Here is a 26,281-nt window from a genome sequence, read left to right as displayed (position 1 = left end):
GAATGTAAGGTTAGATGCCGGCCCATTTTTGGTGAACAACCTGGGTTGTCCTTGCTGATTGGTGGATAAATTCATCCACCAATAAAAAAGTGCTGTCCAGAGTACTGAAACCAAAAAAAAGCTTAGATACCTTCTTTTTCAAATAATGAAAGCAAGAGAACAAAGAAAAATTGATAATAGGAGTAAATTAGAAAGTTGCTTAAAATTGCATGCTCTTTCTGAATTACAAAATAATTTTTTTGGGTACAGTGTCCCTTTAATATAAATCAACCTGTGGAATCTGCAACAGAAAATGAGAAACTTGAAAATACCTGAAAACATAGATAAACACATAAATAAAACATAATAACAGTGATAACAATCATGAAACAACACATTTGACATAAAAAGGGGCCTGAAACCATATTAGCCCCTTTCTAAAAAAAGAGGCATAGTTACCTGGATGTACCAGGCTAACTAGAGACGTAAAACTCATGCCTTAATAAAACATGACAGAAAAAAGGAATGAATGTTTATGTCACCAATAATGATATATCTTAAATATGAAGTGCAAGCGAGCAGAATCACTAGGGTGATAGTAAATAAATAAAAAATGAACAATCAGCTTGCACACGACTGTAAACTTGACAGTCCAATCTAAAAAGGGACCGGAAAAGTGTGTCAGATAAGAAGTAGTAATGTAATGATATGTTGTGAAATGTATGACGTATGATTTACAGACAAGAAACTTGCCACCAAACAAGTTAATTAATAAACAATAACTCAATCTGTAAGCATCATAATCGTGACGGGTGACAACAAATGGTGCTGCAAAATGTATCAAATGAAAATGAACGGCAAACGTAACAAAACAGTAAATATGCGAAGGTGATGGTATGTATAAGAATAACAGACAGTAAAAAATATAAATGTTACATAAATCTCCAAAAAAAAAACAACTACATCCTAGCAATATCAAACACAACAGGTGCATAAATCCAAATGCACAGATATAACAAAATTCCATAATAAAGCGGCATAACCGATGTCATGAAATACCAAACGGCAGCTAAAGGCTTACTACACTGTCTGTCCGAGAGCTTTACTTTAGAGAAGTATTATTATATATGCAGAAAGGTCATGTAGATTAATGACACCACCTTTTACCAGATGTATTATAAGCAAATACAGTGAAAATAGTACAAGAGTATAATTATTATAAAAATGGAATGAGATTTGCCATCTCAGGTAAAAAAGCAATTGTTACAGTCAAGTTAGAGCTGCTGTTTGATTTCATTAATAAAATATTCTACAAAACTCGATTCAATGTTACTATCAATAAAATTTGTGTACTCCCTTCTGTGTTTTGACAAGAAACACACATATAAGTGGATTCTAATAAACAGACCCACTTAAAAAATAAAAACAGCACAAGAGCTGTTGTATTAAAGGGACAGTCTACACCAGAATTTTTATTGTTTTAAGAGATAGATAATCCCTTTATTACCCATTTCCCAGTTTTGCATAACCAACACAGTTATAATAATATACTTTTAACCACTGTGATTATCTTGTATCTAAGCCTCTGCAAACTGCCCCTTTTTTATTTCAGTTCTTTTGACAGACTTGCAATCTAGCCAATCAGTGCCTGCTCCCAGATAACTTCACGTGCACGAGCACAGTGTTATCTATATGAAATACGTGAACTAACACCCTCTAGTGGTGAAAAACCGTTAAAATGCATTCTGAAAAGAGGTGGCCTTCAAGGTCTAAGAAATTAGCATATGAACCTCCTAGGTTAAGCTTTCAACTAAGAATACCAAGAGAACAAAGCAAAATTGGTGATTAAAGTAAATTGGAAAATTATTTAAAATTATATGCTCTATCTGAATCATGAAAGTTTATTTTGGCCTAGACTGACCCTTTAAATTTATAACAATCTATAGGTTATTAACAACATGCAAATGATGCACTGGATATTCCATGCCAGAACAGCTCCAGGTCTCTTTGCAAGATTATACCACTGTAGACGCAAAACTACCATGCAGGTTGAAATACAAATAAGGAGAAGTATAAAATCAGTATTGTACATCCCAATATTTTAAGGTTTTTATAATTGAACAAGTTCATAAACATTCTCAATCATTGTTGTTGAATTGGTAGTCGTGCAGATAACAGTATTTATGACAGGTAAAACAGGATTGGATCATGTAACTGGTGTTGGTGTATCAAAATAATCTATTTCATTCATTTGTTCTTCTTCAATATCATAATACAAAGGTGTCATAGTCTCTGGGTTTGATACAAATGGCATCATTGGCAATTGATTATTTATCTGGCTTGCTTCGTTTAGTGTCACCTACTGAGAGTAAGTTAAAGGGTTTGTCATCTACTGGCTCAAATTTAGAAGCAGGTTCAAGGTTATCAATGCTGACAATCACGTATTTCTTCTAGAATAGTTACATGCTCTAATCTCCCTGGTGCAGAAAGGTGCTCAGTATTAAACATTCTATTCATAGGTATACCATATAAAAATTCATATGGTGTTTTTCCAGAAATAGCAGAAGGTACATTGTTTAATCCCAGTTGCACATAAGTAAACAAGGGATACCACTGTTTTGGGCGGTTAGTTAGTATCTTGGTTAAGAGTAGTTTTACCTCAGCATTTTTCCTTTCTACAACCCCACTACTTTGAGGAGGATAAGGTGCACTGATTTCACATTTAACATAAAAAGATTTAGCCCACTCTTGTGCTTGAGTAGATGTAAAAGCTGATCCAGCATCTGAGTGTAGGGCTTTAGGTTTACCAATCATTACTAAGGAATTGAGACTATCAAGTGTGGTACTAGCGTGACACTTTTAACAGGGTATAACCATGTAAACCTTTTACAAGCATCAACACATACTAAAACATATTTGTACCCATGTGAAGGAGGTAAAGGCCCTATGTGATCTAAATAAATCAGATCAAATGTCTTATTTGGAATTTCTTTAACAATGTATGGTTGTTTCTAGTGATTTGGATTATTAGCAAGGAGACATGCTTTACAACTCCCTATAATTCTTATGACCGTTTTCCTCATATTAGGCCACCAATATTTTGATCTTAGGGTAAACAAGACTTTATCTCGCCCTAAATGAGGATGACCAATACTAGAATGGGCCATTTCTGTTATGTTCCATCTGTCTATGACAGGGGGGAACAATCAATTATTTGTCTCCAATTTTAACCATACAATATTTGTCTTTAAATTCATAATGATATTTTTTAGGATAACCAGATGGATTAGGTCTGGTTTTATCTAAGAAAGCTTTTAACTCTGTGTCAAGATTACTGGTTGCTGTCATTCGAGTTTTTACTGCATTCACTGCATATTTTTGACTCACACATTGTGAAAGCGTATCTGCAAATGTATTGCCTTCTGTATGCAAAGAAGAACTTTCTATGAGATGGTTCATGTACTACTTCAATATCAGGCTTTATATGTAGATAAGCAGCAATTGCTTTCCATTTGAAAATTTGCTGTAATGGCTTTTTCTTTGCAGTTTAAAAAAACATTCAATTTCCAGATTCGTAAAGCTTGGGAAACAGATCTTGCCAGATATGCAGAATCAGTTACAATTAACACTGGTCCTATATCTAACAATGCTTCCATCATAGCAAATGCTAATTCAAAAAATTCTGCAAATTGAGCTGAATGATCCCCTAAAGGGATTTGCCATGGACGCAACAGAGTCAGCGTAGGAGAATATTTTGCAATTCCTGCTCCAGCAGATTTATTTACCTTCTATTTACTGGAGATTAGTGGGGAGCCCCCAGTGTATACATCGCAGAATAGTGGTAATTTGGATAAGTTTGTAAATTCAGACTTGAGGGTTGCTTTGGAGCTGGTAAATCATCTAGAGGTGTCAAATTTTTATCATGAATAAAATGTACCTGTGGGTCTTCCAAAATAGCCATTTATTCCATCTAGTCTTTAGTGCCTTCTTGTCTGGTATAGTTTGCTTTTGTAAGTTATGAAGTGACGCTACTGATATATGTATGTATGTATATATCTTTCCCTTGTGCAATCTATCTTGACTTTAACAGTATTGCTATATTAACAGCTACCAGAAGCTTCTCTATCATAGTAAATTTCATCTCTGTTTGTGAATATACATGAGATAGTTCTATGGGATGTGTCTCATTTGCATTATACAACTTTATATAGCTTGCATTTGGTGATATATTTATGTACACTGATAGAACTTTAGTACTATCTCTTTGTGCAAAGTACTCTGTTCTATTAACTGCCTCTAACAAAGCATTCAGTGCATTCTCTTCCTGAGTTGCCCATTGTAAATGTATCCTTGTTTTTTTTGTTTCAGTTTTTATCTCCCTTGAGGCAGCAGCATGCAAAGAGGCAATTAACACATTGAAATCATTCATGAAAAAACATAATTTATGTAAGAACTTACCTGATAAATTCATTTCTTTCATATTGGCAAGAGTCCATGAGCTAGTGACATATGGGATATACAATCCTACCAGGAGGGGCAAAGTTTCCCAAACCTCAAAATGCCTATAAATACACCCCTCACCACACCCACAATTCAGTTTAATGAATAGCCAAGCAGTGGGGTGATAAAGAAAGGAGTAGAAAGCATCAACAAAGGATATTTGGAAATAATTGTGCTTTATACAAAAAAATCATAACCACCATAAAAAGAGTGGGCCTCATGGACTCTTGCCAATATGAAAGAAATTAATTTATCAGGTAAGTTCTTACATAAATTATGTTTTCTTCATGTAATTGGCAAGAGTCCATGAGCTAGTGACATATGGGATATCAATACCCAAGATGTGGATCTCCACTCAAGAGTCACTAGAGAGGGAGGGAATAAAATAAAAACAGCCATAATCTGCTGAAAAAAATTAATCCACAACCCAAAAAATATAAGTTTATTTCATTTGAAAGAAAAAAACTTAAATCAAAAGCAGAATAATCAAACTGAAACAGCTGCCTGAAGAACTTTTCTACCAAAAACTGCTTCCGAAGAAGCAAATACATCAAAACGGTAGACTTAGGGGGGCGGAGCCAACTTCCATCATGGCTGGCCGCACTTAGTCAGAGCTCTCTACACAAATTAATAGAGGGGCACAGCTACAGTTAATCTATACCCATTAATTCCTGTTTCTACCTGTTACTAATATATGGGAACAGGCTGTGGGGCTCTAAAACAGTGTGACAGCTTCTCTCACCCCCGGACAGCACCAACTGAAGCGAGTGTATTACAAGCAACGGTGGTTTCACTCTCACCCGAACTCCGGATCCGGATCGCTGCCTTCCCTTCTCCTCAGTGCAGCAGCAGAGCCCCGCCACACTTCCTGGTAGCAGAGGTCCATCACACAGCTGGGAAAGAGGAGCCGGGAACTCGCCCGCAATTATTCAAAAGTGAGCCGTACTGGAAGCGGAGCTAACAACATCAAGCTCCAGATTAAAGCAGCGGCTCTTACTACTGGCGCTAGCTCCGGAACCCGCATCTTAAAATTTACCCAGTGCCTCCAGGAGGACTCCCCTTACCCGGGAAACAAGTGAGTACCTGATACCCGAAATCTGCGACTCCATAAGCCTTGCTCCCGCTCACACTAACCCACCTTAGGGACAGCGCACTAGTCACAAGGACATTTCCTCATAGCCCCGGACCGACGGCTGGGGCTCCATTGTAGCGACAGGCCTCCTAGTGAAGTGGCGCGAAGCCGCCATTTTAGCTTGCACAGCGCTTCATTGGCACAAGCAGCCACTCTAGCCCTAAGCCCGCGCTACCTCCAAAGGCTCTTGGTTATCACCTATATCAGGCTAGGTTGAAAGCCTTACTATAAGTATAACTCTGGCACTTATCTAAGCGTGAGGTTGCTGGCAGGTTTACAGTTATTCAAATCACCCCACCGGCTCCCCACGTGGAGCACACTATTTCTTCTGTGGCCTTGAATTATCACTAAAGAGCAACGGCTACACAATCTCTAGTGCCCCACTCCATCATCTGAGCTGACAACACACTTAAGGGGGAACTAAGCTAATGCTCACTGGCCAGCTGAGAACCCTGTTGGTCTCCCCAGCTACACGCTGCAGGCTCTCCTCTAGCTCAGTTTTTGGGGCTGCTTTGGGCCGCTCAATCTATCAGGCCACTGAAAAGAGATTCTTCCTGAAGAGACAGCAGTGACATTTGCCTAAGCAATCTTTATTTTATGCAGTAGGTGGGCACTCTCCCATTCCCTTTCCTGTTGTTTTCATCACAGCAGGTCATATCCCATCTCCCCTTTACCGGACTGGCCCAGAGGTGGCAACATCCCCAGGGGGGGTGCCAAACGCTGTCTCCCAGCTCAGAGAGACCTACCAACTTGAAAAAGACTGTTCCTGACTCATTTTAATCTGTCACTCAGACACCTCAAACGCCTGTGGATCCTTTTGAATTGACAGAAACTGAATCTATCTAATATGGAATAACTTCTTTTAGGCCATCTAGGCCTGTCTTCCACACAGTGATTGTTATAGCCACCTTAGGGGGAATACCTCAACACCCCTGGACACGCTCCCATCAAGCACCTCTGCCACAGTGTTCACATCTTATCTATCACTCAGCATGTCTCAATCAGCAAGAGGGAAAAAGAACAAGCAGCATTTCCTACCAAAAAAAACTGTGATGGATCACTTCGGTCCCTCGGGAGGAATATCACAGTGTGACATGGAACCCCCAGACTCCCCCAGGTCTGACACCTCAGATCTTGCACTTGCGGCCATACAAAATATACAGCAAGCCCAACCTGAGGTAGCTACTCCCTCTTTCATTATGGACTCTCTAAAATCCTTGCTGGACAAACACCATGCCTCATTCACAGCCCAAATGGCAGCTTCCACAGCTGAACTCAAAAAAGAGATCTCATCTACTAATGAGAGAATAGATTCTCTAGAGAGAAGGCAGGAGGACGCTGCTGTTGAACATTCCAACTTACAATCCTACACGCAGCGCTTAGCAGACTATCTTGAAGTGATTGACGACAAAATAGCTGATCTAGAAGACAGGTCTCGGTGGAATAACCTGAGGATCCGAGGTATCCCTGAGACTATCTCCCCAGCTGACCTACAACCATACCTGAAAGAACTGTTTCATTTGCTCGCTCCTCCCGCCACAGAATTAGAAGCCTTAATGGATCGGGCACATCGTGCACTTAAACCCAGGGGTCTCTCAGACGATCAGCCTAGGGATACAATAGTACGACTCCATTATTTCACTTACAAAGAGAGAATCCAGAGAGCACACTTTCAGAAACCACCCCTCCCAGAAAAATTCAAAAACCTACAGATCTTTCCTGACCTTTCAGTGAGAACTTTACAAAAAAGAAAGACCTACGCTGAAATAACTTCCATCCTACGGAGAAACGAAATCAGGTACAGATGGGGCTATCCCATAAAGCTGTTAATCTTTCGAAACAATCAGTTATTCACTGTCCAAACTTCAACCAAGGGATACGATCTACTGAAAATGTGGAACCTATACCCTCCCAAAAAAGACAAAGAAAAACCACTAGCTAGGCAATCCCTACTGAGTGCATCAGCAGCAGAATGGGCAGCCTCCAACAACCCCGCAGACCGACAGGGTGCCCTAGAGGCCTCCCGACCAAAGGATTTGTCAACTCCCTCTGCTCGTGGTCTTGGACCTCAGAAGAGACATGACACTCAAGAATGGACCTCTCTTCCCCAAAGGCACAGATCTGGATCATCAAATTCCTAAAATCTGAAGTTGTGATGTTATCCTGTGGTCCCATTGATGAGAACGGCTCTTGAGGGACATTGTTTGTGTGCTAGCTAGAGGAAAGTGAGCCAATATCCTTCATACTCCTTGGCCCAGCCTGCTGATTCCTGTGACTCATGGACGATAAGTATCTTTCCTAGACTCTTAACTTTTATTAATAAAAATGTGTATTCAGGATACTTCTGCCATTGTGTATATGAATATGCTGAGATGCTCATACTACCCAACTACTATTTCTGTGTATAGGTTGTATTATTGTCTTAACTTTACAGTTAGCTCTAATTTAGACCCTAATTGCCAACTATGTGATGATTACCTTGCTAGCCGGGGACGGGTTTGTCCGCAGGTTTTGAGTGCTCGGCGTGGGCCCAGCCGAAGCACGTAGCCTACACATTAAACAAATGTGTCCTTGACTGATAGTACCTATTCAGAATTGCATATAGTACACATTGCAGAACAATTAGACACGGTCGCCCTCAATGTTATTTATCAGATATACACATGGATTCCAAACACAACATTCTCTAGTGCTATGGGGAGCATAGCTAGAGAGATAGCTGGCTAGCGAGCGCAGTTAGCAACTTCTTCATTGGCACCTCTGTCTAGTTAACTCAACAGGAGAACTACCACACCATAGATAGAAGCACAAAACACGACATAGCCAGCTGACACTCTCACACATCCCTAAATCAGCGATGTAGGCAAACTTATCATACTACAGAGCACAAGGTTTTTACAACGCAGCGTAGTAGCGATAGCTGCCTGACCCGCTTCCAGAGCATATACATCTCTTCAATGCTTGGCTAGTCAGAGTTAGCAGGTAGTCACCAAACCATCCCTCTGGCAGCACATTTACGAACCCTAGTTTTGATTTTATGGGTCCACTGGGTGTTGTAAAGTTGATTCCCAGTTTTTTACATTATGATGTTATAATTGTTGTTATCGCTATAGTAGTTCCAAGTCTGAAATTACTGTTATCTGTTATGTTTTTTGTATGCTATATATTATCACTGCTGTACAACCTTAGCTAACATACATTCCTTTCATGTGACAGGCCGTAAGGCCGACGGCCTCAGTTCTAACCCCCTTCACTTAAGTTTCACCTAATCTGTCATAGTGCGGCCGCCCCCCCCCACATGACCCACTAGCAATAACAGTATTAAGAATTGTAATTTCCTTAAACAAGTCCCACCACCTCCTCCCCCCAGTAGTAGTCCCCCACCCCCCAGTTTTTAAATGTGCCTCCCTCTCTAGGGAAGACGATTAATGCGGTTTATCTTGGCCATACCGCGATCTTTAATTTGTTTTTCACTCACCCTCACAACAACATAGTCTATTCTGAGCTATATTATTTAGAACTCACTCCAAACTATAGAAACAGCACTCTTAGGGTTTTCTCCCCCCTTTTTTTTTTTTTTTCTCTCTTCTTCTTCTTTCCTTCCTCTATCACCCCTTTCCTTCCCCTTTCCCTCTCTCCTATTGTCTTTGCTGCTCCCCCGTCTCCCCCCCCTCCTTACCCTCCCTTAACTTGTCTAAAAATGGCGCTAATCTGCTCCTCCCTTAACACCAGAGGGCTTAACTCTCCGGACAAGAGAAGCAGATTAATCTCTTATCTGACCTGTTTCAAAACTAAAATAGCCTTTCTACAGGAGACCCATTGGGTGGAGGGCTCCCCTATTTCTCTACATTGTAAACAGTACCCGATAGTAGAGGCAGCTTCCTTCACGGGAAAATCCAGGGGGGTAGCAATCTTGATACACAAGTCCATACTCTTTGAAAAAATAGCATCCTTTAAAGATGCAAAAGGGAGATTCTTGATACTAAACTGCAGACTAGATAATATTCCATATACTCTAGCTAATTACTATGGCCCAAACTCCTGTCAAACACGAGCCCTTAGAAGGTTTCTACGGCTGTTGACATCCCACAAAACACAGAATCTACTCCTGGCAGGGGATTTCAATATGTTACTTGACCCAGCATTAGACAGACGCTCCCCTAAGCTCAAGCCCTGCGATAAACAAACTGTCAGGACCGCAAAGCAATTTAGTAATCTTCTAGCCCAATATAACTTATTTGATGTCTGGCGCTCCCACCATCCCACCTCTAGGGACTACTCCTACTATTCTAGAGTGCATAACTCCTATACAAGGATTGACTATTTCTTCTGTGAGCCAAAACTGCTTGACCTGGTCCAGTCGACACACATGCCTGACTGCACGTGGTCTGACCACTCCTCGGTTCAGCTTGCTCTGAATCACCCCACCGGTGCCCTATCTAGGCCCTCTTGGAAACTCCCAGAATATTTACTTTCCAGTCCAGATCAAGTTACACTCATTCAGAAAGAGATCTTAGAATATCTGAACATAAACGACAACAGCGCGGTCGATGACTTTTGTCTTTGGAGTTCCCTCAAGGCATACCTCAGAGGAGTGTTCATCAAGCTGACGACAGAGCATAGGAAGCGTCTGGGTAGTACACTTGCCCAACTCCACACCACCCTGAGGAGACTTACTCCTCTGCATAGGGAATCGTTAGACCCCCAGATTCTCATTCAAATTGAAGCCACCAGGGCACAAATCTCGGCCCTAGAGTTAAAAAGGCACCAAAATCAGGTCCGTCTGTTTAAACAGACTTTCTATGCTAAGGGAAACAAAGCCGACAGGTTACTGGCCAACAAGCTCCGACAAAAGACCGCGGAGGCTCGTATTCCATACATTAAAACACCCCAAGGAACTGTCCGATTGCCTGCAGACATAGGGAAGGCTTTTGCCTCTTACTATTCCACTCTGTATAACTTAGCAGAATCCCCAGCCCATCAGGTTCCTTCCACACAACACGTTCAGAATTACCTGGACACCCTTTCCTTACCGACTCTCACTGCGGCCCAGATAGAATCACTTGAAGCCCCATTTAGTCCCAAAGAAGTCCTCTCCGTCATCAAGTCCCTAAAACCGCATAAAGCCCCGGGACCAGATGGCTACGGCGCTCTGTTTTACAAAACGTTTCGTCTGCAGCTCGCCCCGCTTCTAACCAGAGTTTGCTCCCTAGCTAGGCAGTCAGGCACCCTGCCGCCAGAATTACTACAGGCGATCATTGTGACCATACCGAAACCGGGTAAGACCCCTAATGTGTGCGAACACTTTCGGCCCATATCACTGATAAATGCTGACGTGAAGTTGATGGCGAAGCTTATGGCTTCCAGACTTAATCTTGTATTACCGTCATTGCTGGACGGTGACCAGGTGGGCTTCACTCCCGGCAGGGAGGGCCCAGATAATACCCGCTGAATCCTAAATATATACCTTGAAGCCAAAAGACGTAATCTTTCCTGCACAACTTTAACCCTAGATGCCGAAAAGGCTTTTGATAGGGTAAATTGGACATATCTATTTGAAGTTCTAAAAAAGTTTGGATTCCCCCCGGGTTTTTGCTCTTGCGTCCAGGCCTTATACGCGGCCCCCACGGCCTCGGTAAAGGGATTGGGGTTCTGCTCTTCACCTTTTCCCATCACAAATGGGACACGCCAGGGCTGCCCCCTCTCTCCGTTACTTTTCGCCTTAGTCATGGAGCCGCTGGCCGAGGCGATAAGAATTAGCCCCGACATTTGAGGCGTAGAGATTGAGGGTACCCTACAAAAAACCGCACTATTTGCGGATGATCTCACCATATTCCTGAGCGACCCCCTACACTCTCTCTCCAATCTTTTCAAACTATTAGATCGGTTCGGGCATATTAGCTATTACAAACTCAATGTTAACAAGACAGAGGCCTATGTCATTAATGTACCAGGCGCGACACTCGCGGAACTCCAACAAAATTATTCTTTCAACTGGTCCCAGCATCGGATTAAGCATCTAGGGGTTTATCTATCTTGGAGCATCCCTACAATAATTGACTCTAACTTTTACCCCCTCCTGCAGCATTTTCAGTCTAGTGTTGATAAATGGAGTGTTCCATGTATTTCATGGCTAGGACGCATAGCAGCATTTAAAATGCTCCTACTTCCCAAACTCACGTATCTATTCCGTTCGCTTCCTATCCCTGTCCCCAAGTCTTTAATTAGCAAATTCCAACAAATTTGCAACAAATATATCTGGAAAAATAAGCACCCTAGGGTGGCTACCAGAATATTGCAACAGCCATTCTTAAGTGGGGGTGCGGGCGCCCCCAACTTAATTCATTACCACGAAGCCTCGAGACTCTCCCATATTTTGGCATGGAACAGCGTTGACAGTAAAAATAAGTGGCAAATCCTAGAACAGGCAACGCTCCCCGGCCCTCTCATGCTCCGGGACCTGATCTGGTTGCCCAAACACATTAGGTCATACTACAAAATACAGAATGTGGTCATTATCCACGCCCTCCGTCTTTGGGACAGGCTACGCTCACTCCCCCAGATAGCTCCCCACCCCTCTCCCATCCACTCCCTGATGGGCCTGCTAGCGGCCCTCAGGGATTCCAACCCTAGCCTATGGCAAGAGCACGGGATACTCCACGTGGCGGACCTATATCTCAATAATCAGTTTCTCTCTACTGAGCAGTTCACCAATACCTACAACCCGAACCAACTTCTCTTGTTTGAGTTCTGGAGGCTCAGGAGCCTTCTGAAATCTTGGGGATTTCTAAGCCAACCCCTTCGCGATCCCACTATGTGGGAAAAAAGATGGGCCAATAACGCGAAGATTCCCAGAGCCCTGTCGGTCTCCTACAGAGACTTAATGAACTCTCCCACCTACCATAGGTCAGCTTATGCTAGGGCCTGGGAACAAGCTTTCCAGTTTCGGGCAGAACAAGTCGACTGGGCCAGAGCAGTAACTATAACCAAACAGGCACTCCACTGCATCACCTTACTTGAATTATATCTCAAAGTTTGCACGCAATGGCACCTCACACCTCTCAGGCTGTTTAAGATCTCCCAAAATAACTCCCCACTATGTTGGAGACAATGTGGGATGGTGGGCTCGCCAGCCCACATCTGGTGGGAATGCCCAAAACTAGCCCTCTTCTGGAGTGCTGTCTCGCTCCAATGCAGAAATTTATTTCCTCACCTTAGGACCTCCCCACAAGTGGCTCTGCTGCACCTAAACATAGACACAACTTCACCCTCAAAATCCTTACTTCTTGTCTACATTCTTATCTCAGCCAAATTGGCCATTGCGAGATTATGGAGACAAAAAACCCCACCCACCTGGGAGGAAGTTGTCAGAACCATGACCTATCTCGAGATAATGGAAGGCCCGATTTTCACTCAACACAATAAAATCTTCCTCCACTCAGAAATCTGGGAAACTTGGAGGCAGATGACCTGAACCCCTTGCTGAATAGTAAGCAGGAACGATAGATTCTACAAGCCAGTCATTCCCCCCTCCCCTTCTCATTTTCCCCCACCTAGGACCCCTTTCCCCCTTCCCTCCTCCCTTTTCTTTCTCTTTTTTTTTTTTTTCCTTTTTTGTTTTTTGTTCTTCATTCTCCCCCACCCGTGGTGTTGTCCTTATTAGCCACACCCGAATGTGATTATGCTCTTTCCAACCTTGCATAATAAAATAGACATTTGAAACCCACCAATATTTTAGCATATGCAAAGTCTACTACAAAAGACAAGATAAGAAAAAGAGAAAAGAAACCTAGCAAGAGAAGTTCAACTTTCATAAGGAGATCCAATGTTACTTGTTTGTTTGCTTGCTTCAATTGTTCCCGCCATTCTATATCCAACTGTAACCTATGAAAAGCTCTGTAACCTGTTTTGTAACGGATTGTAATATGTTACTTTTCTGAACTTCAATAAAAATTCTATTTAAAAAAAAAAAAAAACGGTAGACTTAAGTAAATTAATGCAAAGAGGACCAAGTTGCCGCTTTGCAAATCTGATCAACTGAAGCTTCATTCTTAAAAGCCCACGAAGTGGAGACTGATCTAGTAGAATGAGCTGTAATTCTCTGAGGCGTGGCCTGACCCGACTCAAAATAAACTTGATGAATCAAAAGTTTCAACCAAGAAGCCAAGGAAATAGCAGAAGCCTTCTGACCTTTCCTAGGAACAGAAAATAAAACAAATAGACTGGAAGTCTTCCTGAAATCTTTAGTAGCTTCCACATAATATTTCAAAGCTCTTACCACATCCAAAGAATCTAAGGAACTTTCCAAAGAATTCTTAGGATTAGGACACAAGGAAGGGACAACAATTTCTTTACTAATGTTGTTAGAATTCAAAACCTTAGGTAAACATTAAAAAGAAGTCCACAAAACTGCCTTATCCTGATGAAAAAATCAGAAAAGGAGACTTACAAGAAAGAGCAGACAACTCAGAAACTCTTCTTGCAGAAGAGATAGCCAAAAGGAACAACACTTTCCAAGAAAGTAGTTTAATGTCCAAAAAATGCATAGGTTCAAATGGAAGAAACTGTAAAGCCGTCAGAACCAAATTAAGACTCCAAGGAGGAGAAATTGATTAAATAACAGGCTTAATAAGAACTAAAGCCTGTACAAAACAGTGTATATCAGGAAGTATAGCAATCATAGCTTGGGGACTATGAGTCCCACCCTGATGATTGACATAAGCCACTGTTGTGATATTGTCTGTCTGAAAACAAATGAACGATTATCTCTTTAGCAGAGGCCAAAACTGAAGAACTGGAGAATTGCAAAGAGTTCTAAAATATTTATTGGTAATCTCGCCTCTTGAGATTTCCAAGCCCCATGTGCTGTCAGAGATCCCCAAACAGCTCCCCAACCTGAAAGACGCACATCTGTTGTGATCACAGTCCAGGTTGGCCGAACCAAAGAAGCCCCTTGAACTAAACGATGGTGATCTATCCACCATGTCAGAGAGTGTCGTATATTGATTCAGCATACAAAGCTGTAGAGGTCTCATGTGAAAACGAGCAAAGGGGATTGCGTCCGATGCTGCAGTCATGAAACCTAAAACTTCCATGCACATAGCCACTGAAGGGAAAGACTGAGACTAAAGGTGTCGGCATGCTGCAACCAATTTTAAACGTCTCTTGTCTGTTAGAGACAGACTCATGGACACTGAATCTATCTGGAAGCCTAAAAAGGTGACCCTTGTCTGAGGAATCAAGAAGCTTTTGGTAAATTGATCCTCCAACCATGTTTCCAAAGAAACAACACTAGTTGATTTGTGTGAGATTCTGCAGTACGCAAAGACTGAGCTAGTACCAAGATATCGTCCAAATAAGGAAACACTGCAATACCCTGTTCTCTGATTACAGAGAGTAGGGCACCCAGAACCTTTGAAACGATTCTTGGAGCTGTTGCTAGGCCAAATGGAAGAGCAACAAATTGATAATGCTTGTTTAGAAAAGAGAATCTCAGAAACTGATAATGTTCTGGATGAATCGGAATATGAAGGTATGCATCCTGCAAGTCTATTGTAAACATATAATGTCCTTGCTGAACAAAAGGCAGAATAGTCCTTATAGTCACCATCTTGAAAGTTGGTACTCTTACATAATGATTAAAAAAATTTCAGATCCAGAACTGGTCTGAATAAATTTTCCTTCTTTGGTACAATGAATAGATTTGATTAAAACCCCAAACCTTGTTCCTGAGGAGGAACTGGCATGATTACCCCTGAAGTCTCCAGGTCTGAAACACACTTCAGGAAAGCCTGAGCTTTTACTGGATTTACTGGGATACGTGAGAGAAAATTTTTTCTCACAGGAGGTCTTACTCTGAATCCTATTCGATACCCTTGAGACAATGCTCTGAATCCATTAATTTTGGACAGATTTTATCCAAATATCTTTGAAAAACCTTAATCTGCCCCCTACCAGCTGAGCTGGAATGATGGCCGCACCTTCATGCGGACTTAGGGGCTGACTTTGGTTTCCTAAATGGCTTGGATTTAATCCAATTTGAGGAAGGCTTCCAATTGGGGGAAGATTGAGTTTTGTTCCTTATTCTGATGAAAGGAAGGAAAATGGTTAGAAGCCTTAGATTTACCCTTAGGTTTTTAATCCTGACGCAGAAAAACTCCCTTCCCCCAGTGACAGTTGAAATAATAGAATCCAACTGAGAACCAAATAAATTATTACCTTGGAAAGAAAGAGATAGTAATCTAGATTTAGATGTCATATCAGCATTCCAAGATTTAAGCCACAAAGCTCTTCTGGCTAAAATAGCTAAAGACATGGATCTAACATCAATTTTGATCATATCAAATATTGCATCACAATAAAATGATTAGCATATTGCAATAGGTGAATAATGCTAGATAAGTCAGAATCCAATTCCTGTTGCGCTAAATTCTCCAACCAGAAGGTTGATGCAGCCGCAACATCAGCCAAAGAAATTGCAGGTCTGAGAAGATGACCTGAATATAAATAGGCCTTCCTTAGATAAGATTCAAGCTTCCTATCTAAAGGATCCTTAAAAGGAAGTACTATCTTCCATAGGAATAGTGGTACGTTTAGCAAGAGTAGAAATAGCCCCATCAACTTTGGGTATTTTTTCCCAAAACTCTATAGATTTTGCTGGTAAAGGATACAATTTTTTAAACCTTGAAGAAGGAATAAAAGAAGTATCTGGCTTATTCCATTCCCTAGAAATCATATCAGAAATAGCCTCAGGAATAAAAAAAACCCTGGAGAAACCACAGGAGGTTTAAAAACAGCATTTAAATGTTTATTAGACTGAACGTCAATAGGACTCGTTACCTTACCATCTAAATTAATTAACACTTATTTTAATAAAGAACTCATATACTCTATTTTAAATAAATAAGTAGATTCGTCAGTGTCAATGTCTGAGGAAGGATCTTCTGTATCAGATAGATCCTCATCGGAAGAGGATAAATTATGTTGTTGCTCATTTGAAATTTCATCAATTAAATGAGAAGTTTTAAAAGACCTTTACGTTTATTAGAAGGTGGAGATGCAGACAAAGCCTTCAAAATAGAATCAGAAACAAATTCTTTAAAAATTACAGGTATATCATGCACATTAGAAGTTGAAGGAACTACAACTGGCAATGTGCTATTACTGATGGATACACTAACTGCATGTAAAAGTTTATCATGACAACTATTACAAATGACATTCGGCGAAATCATTTCAACAATTTTACAACAAATGCACTTAGCTTTGGTAGCACCGATGTCAGGCAGCAATGTTCCAGCACATTTTTTTTTAATTATTATTTTCTTGTGGATAGCTGGTGTGTAAAAGAGGGTAACAAAAAAGAAGCAGAAAAGTCAACAGATGAGTTAAGCAACAAGCTAACAAATAATCAATTAAATAATTCAGACAGCTTCTTATTCAATGTTTCAAGCTACAGGAACTTCAGGCTTGATAAATATGAGACAACTATTCCTGGCAGCACAAAAAGGGACAGTTTAAAGGGCCACTAAACCCAAAATCTTTCTTTCATGATTCAGATAGAGAATACAAATTTAAACAACATTACAATTTACTTCTATTATCTAATTTGCTTAATTTTTTAGATATCCTTTGTTGAAGAAAGAGCAATGCACATGGGAGAGCCAATCACAGGAGGCATCTATGTGCAGCAACCAATCAGCAGCTACTGAGCCTATCTAGATATGCTTTTCAGTTAAGAATATCAAGAGAATGAAGCATATTAGAAAATAGAAGTAAATTAGAAAGTTGTTTAAAACTGCATGCTCTTTCTAAATCATGAAAGAAAAAATGTAGGTTTCATGTAACTTTAAGAGATACTACATAACCTGCATCATGTAATATAGGTAACATCTTATCCAAGATTTCTATGTGTTCTTCTTCACTGTCATATGAAAAATATATATCATATACTTCAACTTCTGGAGATTTACATAATAAATTCACTACATCTGAAGTAAATAATGCACTTGAATTTAAAAATCCTACTCTTCAAGTAAATCCTGTTATCCAGTAACTTTCTGGAGTAATAGGATGACTCCAAAATCCATTTGCTATGTCAAACTTTGTTTTAAAAGTTTTCCTTTTCAAATTCTGTAAAATAGAAGGTGCATGTGTCCTTGGTGTGACTCTGTTAGCTTCCTTATAATCTAATATCATTTGCCAAGTATCATCTGGTTTTGGAACTGGGTAGACTGCTGAGTTCATCTGACTGTACTGTTCTTTTAGTACTTCTTGTTTAAATAAATCATCGATGACTTTCTGTATATGGAGAATGGCTACATCATTCATTTTTACTGTGCTATTTGATGACTTATGCCTTTACGATGTCCAACTTTATTTTCCGACTTCTGAAATATTATAACATTTTTCTTTAAGCAAAAATCTAATGGCTAGATTACGAGTTGTGCGTTAGGGTAAAAAAGCAGCGTTAAGAGGTCCTAACGCTGCTTTTTTACTACCGCTGGTAATACGAGTCTCGAAGGTTTAGGGTCACCGCACACTTTTTTGGCCTTACCGCAAAACGACTTACGTAAACTTTGTAAAGTCTTTTTTCTATGGGACTTCCATAGCGCCGGTCTGTCCTGGGAGGCCAAAAGTGAGCGGTACACTCTACCCCGTCAAGAGTCCTACCGCATTTAAAAGTCAGTAGTTAAGAGTTTTATGGTACAACGCTGTAACATAAAACTCATAACTAAAGTGCTAAAAAGTACACTAACACCCATAAACTACCTATTAATCCCAAAACCGAGGCCCTCCCACATCGCAAACACTAAAATACATTTTTAAACCCCTAATATAACTGTGCTTTAAGACCTTATGAGTGAAAAAGGTGTGAACCACTACAATTGGGGGTCCTGGGTGTTTTTGAGAGAAAATAATTGTTTTAAAAGTGTTATAATAATTTTACCTTGGTTCTCTTAAACGAAAAAGAAGGTACTAAAATATCATGGCCTCTAGTTATCAAGCCGTCAACCGCAAATATGCTGGAATTCCGCAGCGTATTTGTGGCGAGGCTGATTTGCCTTAGTTATCAACCCCTACTGCCCGGCAAAAGTAGAATATAGCGACGTAACCTACTATCCGCCGGACTCAGTCCGACACAGATCGATGGTTACATCACTACAGATGTTCCGAACGCAAGTTCAGCACAATCTGACTACTTTTGGTAGTTATCAAACTACTAGCAGGTACGTTCGCCACTATTCCGGGCCAGCGTACCTGGATTTCAATGGGAAACGTCTGCACCTAACACCCTAACATGTACCCCGAGTCTAAACACCCCTAGTCTGCCCCCCCTACACCGCCGCAAATAAATACATTTATTAACCCCTAAACCTCCGCTCCCGGACCCCGCGGCAACTATAATAAACATGTTAACCCCTAAACCGCCGCTCCCTGACCCCGCCGCCACCTACATTATACATATTAACCCCTAATCTGCTGCCCCCTATACCGCCGCCACCTACATAAACTTATTAACCCCTATCCTGCAGATCCCGGACCCCGCCGCAACTAAATAAATTGTTTAACCCCTAAACTGCCGCTCCCGGACCCCGTCGCCACCTATATTAAAGTTATTAACCCCTATCCTGCCCCCCCATACCGCCGCAACCTATATTAAAATTATTAACCCCTATCCTGCCCCCTCTATACCGCCGCCACCTATATTAAAATTATTAACCCCTAAACCTAAGTCTAACACTAACACTAACCCCCCCTAACTTAAATATTATTTTAATTAATCTAAATAATATTACTTGTATTAACTAAATTATTCCTATTTAAAACTAAATACTTACCTGTAAAATAAACCCTAAGATAGCAACAATATAACTTTGCATCCAAATCCTAATCTCAAGATGGTTTAGGAAAAATCTGTGTCCTTGGTGTGACTCTGTTAGCTTCCTTATAATCTAATATCATTTGCCAAGTATCATCTGGTTTTGGAACTGGGTAGACTGCTGAGTTCATCTGACTGTACTGTTCTTTTAGTACTTCTTGTTTAAATAAATCATCGATGACTTTCTGTATATGGAGAATGGCTACATCATTCATTTTATACTGTGCTATTTGATGACTTATGCCTTTACGATGTCCAACTTTATTTTCCGACTTCTGAAATATTATAACATTTTTCTTTAAGCAAAAATCTAATGGCTAGATTACGAGTTGTGCGTTAGGGTAAAAAAGCAGCGTTAAGAGGTCCTAACGCTGCTTTTTTACTACCGCTGGTAATACGAGTCTCGAAGGTTTAGGGTCACCGCACACTTTTTTGGCCTTACCGCAAAACGACTTACGTAAACTTTGTAAAGTCTTTTTTCTATGGGACTTCCATAGCGCCGGTTTTATGAGTCTGTCCTGGGAGGCCAAAAAGTGAGCGGTACACTCTACCCCGTCAAGAGTCCTACCGCATTTAAAAGTCAGTAGTTAAGAGTTTTATGGTACAACACTGTAACATAAAACTCATAACTAAAGTGCTAAAAAGTACACTAACACCCATAAACTACCTATTAACCCCAAAACCGAGTTCCTCCCACATCGCAAACACTAAAATACATTTTTAAACCCCTAATATAACTGTGCTTTAAGACCTTATGAGTGAAAAAGGTGTGAACCACTACAATTGGGGGTCCTGGGTGTTTTTGAGAGAAAATAATTGTTTTAAAAGTGTTATAATAATTTTACCTTGGTTCTCTTAAACGAAAAAGAAGGTACTAAAATATCATGGCCTCTAGTTATCAAGCCGTCAACCGCAAATATGCTGGAATTCCGCAGCGTATTTGCGGCGAGGCTGATTTGCCTTAGTTATCAACCCCTACTGCCCGGCAAAAGTAGAATATAGCGACGTAACCTACTATCCGCCGGACTCAGTCCGACACAGATCGATGGTTACATCACTACAGATGTTCCGAACGCAAGTTCAGCACAATCTGACTACTTTTGGTAGTTATCAAACTACTAGAAGGTACGCTCGCCACTATTCCGGGCCAGCGTACCTGGATTTCAATGGGAAACGTCTGCACCTAACACCCTAACATGTACCCCGAGTCTAAACACCCCTAGTCTGCCCCCCCTACACCACCGCAAATAAATACATTTATTAACCCCTAAACCGCCGCTCCCGGACCCCGCGGCAACTATAATAAACATGTTAACCCCTAAACCGCCGCTCCCTGACCCCGCCGCCACCTACATTATACATATTAACCCCTAATCTGCCGCCCCCTATACCGCCGCCACCTACATAAACTTATTAACCCCTATCCTGCAGATCCCAGACCCCGCCGCAACTAAATAAATTGTTTAACCCCTAAACTGCCGCTCCCGGACCCCGTCGCCACCTATATTAAAGTTATTAACCCCTATCCTGCCCCCCCATACCGCCGCCACCTATATTAAAATTATTAACCCCTATCCTGCCCCCTCTATACCGCCGCCACCTATATTAAAATTATTAACCCCTAAACCTAAGTCTAACACTAACACTAACCCCCCCTAACTTAAATATTATTTTAATTAATCTAAATAATATTACTTGTATTAACTAAATTATTCCTATTTAAAACTAAATACTTACCTGTAAAATAAACCCTAAGATAGCAACAATATAACTTTGCATCCAAATCCTAATCTTAAAATGGTTTAGGAAAAATCTCCCCTACTGTCTAGAAAAATTACATATTTATAATGTTGTGTCTTATCACATGACATAATTTTTCTTATCTATCTATGTATATATATATCCTTCCTTGGCCAGTACCTAAAAACCTAGTATCCTCACTGCTATTGCAAACAATGGGGTTAATTGCATTGGGGGGTTTGGGGTGCATGGCTGTTTAGGGGACATGATTGAGATTTGAGAATGAGTTTAAGGGTTTTGGATCATGGTGATTAAGGGGTGAATTGTTTTTAAGGAGCTATTGCACTGGGGGTCTCAAGTTTAATGGCTCTGTTTTAGTGCACTGCATAGGATTTAGACTTCATTCTTTTACTTAGTGATTTAGCACATATTCTCCAAATGTTGATAGGGGGGATAAGCCAGCCAGAAGCTACACTTTCCTGCAGCATATGTAGGTATGCTCTTATTTTGACTCTCATACATGCTTTGTAAATGAGTGCCCCCTCGTGAAAAAAAGCCCCCCCATTTCATTCGTTATGGAGCCGACTCTGCATTTGTTAAGCCAGTTCCGCCTTTTATAGGGGTGTGTTGGCATTTCCAATGGTTGATTTTTCAAAAATGCTTAAATCAGCCAACAGAAAGATTTAGTATTTGTTTAAATTACCCAATAGGAAAAAAGTATTTTCTATTGGTTGATAGATTTTTATAGAAATAAAGCAAATTCTATTGGCCAAGGACCGGAGAAACTGCGGCAGGGACAGTGGATCACATCTGATGAAGAAAAGAAGCGGATCCTTTTTTCTTTTTTTTTAAATGTTCTTTTCTTCACCTGGAACTTGGATTACATCTGATGAAGACTTTCGGATGGTGAGTATAACATTTTTGTTGCTCATTGTGTTTTTTTATTATTGTACTTGGATTGTTGTTTGTCTTTTTTTTTTTTTTTTGCTTTAAATGTTTATTTTGTTCAGGTTTTTTTTTTGTTTGTTTTGTTTTTTTGCTATGTTTAATTTGTAGTAGTGTTTTTTTTTTGTTGTTTTGTGGTATTGTGTTAGAGCTTTTTATTTTGTAGTAATTATTGTGGAAATTTGTGGAATTTTTTTAAAGTAAAATCAGCTCTAGTACAGGTAGAGGTATAAATATAGCTCAGCAGTCTGGAAAAATTCCACCCTGTTCTTGAAACATTAAACTGTTTTTTAGCATGTGTCTCCATCTTGTGGTCATTATGCATAATTGATTTACATTACATATTAAATGGATTAAGTAAGGTAAAATTCATTCACTTAGATGTCTCCTTTAGTCAGTAAAAATGTGTTCAAATAATGCAGGGAATAGAATTCTGTTGTTGCACCCATTAGTTGGGTGAGCCCCAAACCGTGTACACGGATAAAACCCCCTGTCTTCTGATTATTTAATTATGCCTATGTAGGATTTACAAATAATAATAACAAAGATTGATTGTTTTCTTAACAGCCCCCCAGACCTTGTATGAGTATTTTTATGTCAGTAAAACATAAAAGGGCATGAACACTACTTTAATATAACTGATATTCTAACTTATCATACAAAATAGTGTTTGGGAGACTTTGAAACGTTGTAAGTCAAAATCAACATATTTAAAAAGGAGTATGTAAAAAATGTGAACCCCCAAAAGAACAAGACCAAAATGTAAGCCAGATAGCCTTTAATCATAGTTATTTTTTTATTTAGTTATAATGGTTTGGGAATAGGTCTATGGTAGGATACTGGTTATAGGAAAGAAGTTAAGTGATAGAAGGAAGTGTAATAAATTAGATCTACAGGAAGGAGATATTAAAATGTTTAGTCTAGAGATATAAAAATAATAAAAAATACAAGAACAATAGTGACAGTTTTTAACAATGTAGGGTGGCTCCTGTTAGTAAGAAATATATCCCTCCATATCTTTATTTTCTTTTTCTCTTTTTTTTGCTAGCATATTTAAAAATAATAGACAGGAGGGGTGTTAAAGAATATACTAATGTATAAGGTTTATAGATATATATTCCACTTATTTAGGGAAGTCACTGTGAAAACACAGGCAAAACAAAAACATCTAATTAAATCAATATTAATGATGACTGACTAATATGTTTTGATGCATTTTGTTAATTATATCATTCATTACACATATAAAGTAATTGTTATATATATTGTTATATAATTATAATTAATTTTACATAAATATTCAAACAATTCATTGCAATCATTAATCAACATTTAGATTATTGAATTTATTTTGTGTACAAATTTAAAGTTTATTTTTACATAATAACCAGGTTTATTACATTAGTATGCCCAAGTACGTTAATATTAAAATAATCCAAACAGTCAAGAAATATTACCAAAAATATAAAAAATATACTTTCAACCAGCATAGAAAAATAAAACTTTGAAAACCATTTGTAAAGGAGTTTTATGATGGATTGGAACAATGGTATCAGCTAATTCCCATGCAATGCATAGAGTATGTTAGTGAGAACTGAATGCATTAGAAAAAACATTTGATGCTTTGATGAATTGATTAGAATGAAGATACCTGTTATAATCCATCCAATTTGTATCAGAAACACATTTGCATGGACTGGAATCCAGGTCATAGTTAGGAGCTAATGATTAGGATGCATGTTAGAAATAGAGAATGTGAGTCTTTTAGAATGTACTTGATTTTTATATATATTTTTTTTATGCACCCTTAAAAATACTATTTTGATATATTGCTTATGAAACCTTAAGTCTTAAAGTAAAACCTAGACTTCCCAATGAGTTAGAAAAACAAAGTGAATTTCTTTTTATTTATTTTTTGTACTAAAATGTGTTCTATTGTGCATTTACACATCAAAAATATTATTTGTTAAAAAAATATAAAGTATAATCTGTTTAAATCTAAATTGAAACTAATACTGCTGTATTGGTTTTGTACTTCCAACCAATCCTCACTGAGGGATAAAAGTACAACTGCTTTTGCTTTACATATTTTATACTTACCTGATAAATTATTTTCTTTTCTGGCATGGAGAGTCCACAAATCCATTCAATTACTAGTGGTAATTAAATTCCTGGCCACCAGATGGAGGCAAAGAACACCCCAGCAAAGCTTCAAGTATCCTTCCATTACCCACAATCCCCAGTCATTCAGCCGAGGAATTATGGAAAGAGAAGAAGACACAAAGGGTATAGAGGTGCCTAAGGTTTAGAAAAAGCCGTCTTAAAATAAGTGCAGGTCGTGGACTCTCTATTTATCAGGTAAGTATAAATTATGTTTTCTTTCCAATAGCATATAGAGTCCACAAATCCATTTAATACTAGTTGGAACCAATACCAAAGCTAGAGTACACAGAAGGGAGGGATACACAAGACACTCCAACCTAAACAGAAGGCACCACCGCTTGAAGAACTTTCCTCCCAAAAGAAGCCTCAGCTGAGGCAAAAACATAAAATTTGGAAAAATTGGAAAAAGTATGCAATGATGACCAAGTGGCCGCCTTGGAAATCTGTTCCATAGAAGCATAATTTTTAGGGGCACCAAGAGGAAACGACAGCCCTAGTGGAGTGAGACATAATTTTTTCTGGAGGCTGCTGTCCAGCTGTCTCATAAGCCAATCGAATAACACTTCTCAACCAGAAGGAGAGAGTAGAAGATCTGACCTCTCCGTTTACCAGAAAAGACAACAAAAAGAGCAGAAGGTTGACAAAAATCTTTCGTAGCCTGTAAATAGAACTTCAAAGCACAAACAACATCCAGATTGTGCAACAGCCGCTCCTCAGAGGAAGGATTAGGACAAAATGAAGGAACAATAATTTGTTGGTTAATATTGCGTTCTGAAACCACCTTAGGTAAAAATCATAATTTAGTACCCATGAAAAATAAGATAAGGAGAATCACCTACAATGTTACACAGGCAAATAATGACTGGGGATTGTGGGTAATGAGAGAATACCTAAAGCTTTGCTGGGGCGTTCTTTGCCTCTATCTGGTTGCCAGGAGTTGAATTGCCACTAGTAATTGAATGTCTCCGTGGACTCTCCATGCCATTGGAAAGAAAAGGGCATACTTTTGCAGGTACAGCAAGAAAACATACATATATTCAGGACAAGAACGTTAAATAAAAATTAAAAAATGAAATATGGTTTGCAATGCCTTGTTTTAATCAAAGCAAAGACAAAGTTGACTTCTAAATAATATATATATATATATTTTTTTTTTGTTAAAAAAACCCTAAAAAAACATTGTTTTATTTTTGTTAAATAAACAACTAAAAACAAATTGAAGCAGGATTAGATTAGTTGTACATATAAGTATGTTTTATTAATATATATATATATATATTTTTGTTTAGATTTAAAAATAAAATGCCATCTGCTAATTAGTACAAAAACAATCAGATATTGCATATCAACAGAGACATGGTTTCAGTTACAAAAAGTAGAGACTATAATAGGATAAATCTAATTTTTTTGGAGTAGTTAAACTAACTATAAAGAGGTAACTTGGAAACATATATTTAAAGCAGAACATAATTTGAGCAGGACCACCATGTTTTTTTAATGGTCCCTTCCTTAAATCTGCAAAGGCCACATCAAGAGAAAAACTGGGAAGGGTATGTTTTGTTTTTTTCTTGCTTATATCTGAACTGACCTTGAGATCTATGTTAAAGTGATGGTAAACTCTCCCCTTTATAAAATCAGATCTGGAATGTAAGCGCTATTTTAGATGAAGTTTAATTCATTAGCTGTAATGAAGATGCAGTATAACTTAGTTATTAATATAGATATGAAATTCAAATACTGCATGCTCCTCCGCCCACTTCAAAAGTAAACTTTTCTGTGAGCTAACAGATTGAATTGTTGTCCAATCAGCGCTCTCGCCATCTGGCACTTTTGTTGTAGCTAGAGCGATGATTGGAGAGTAATTCAATCATTTAGCTGACAGGAAAATTGACTTTTGAAGTGGGTGGTGTAACGTGGGGTATTTGAATTTCATATCTATA

This window comes from Bombina bombina, chromosome 8 (genome assembly GCF_027579735.1).
Source record: "Bombina bombina isolate aBomBom1 chromosome 8, aBomBom1.pri, whole genome shotgun sequence".
NCBI classification, from domain to species: Eukaryota; Metazoa; Chordata; class Amphibia; order Anura; family Bombinatoridae; genus Bombina; species Bombina bombina.
Note: the sequence above shows the minus strand (reverse complement) of the source record.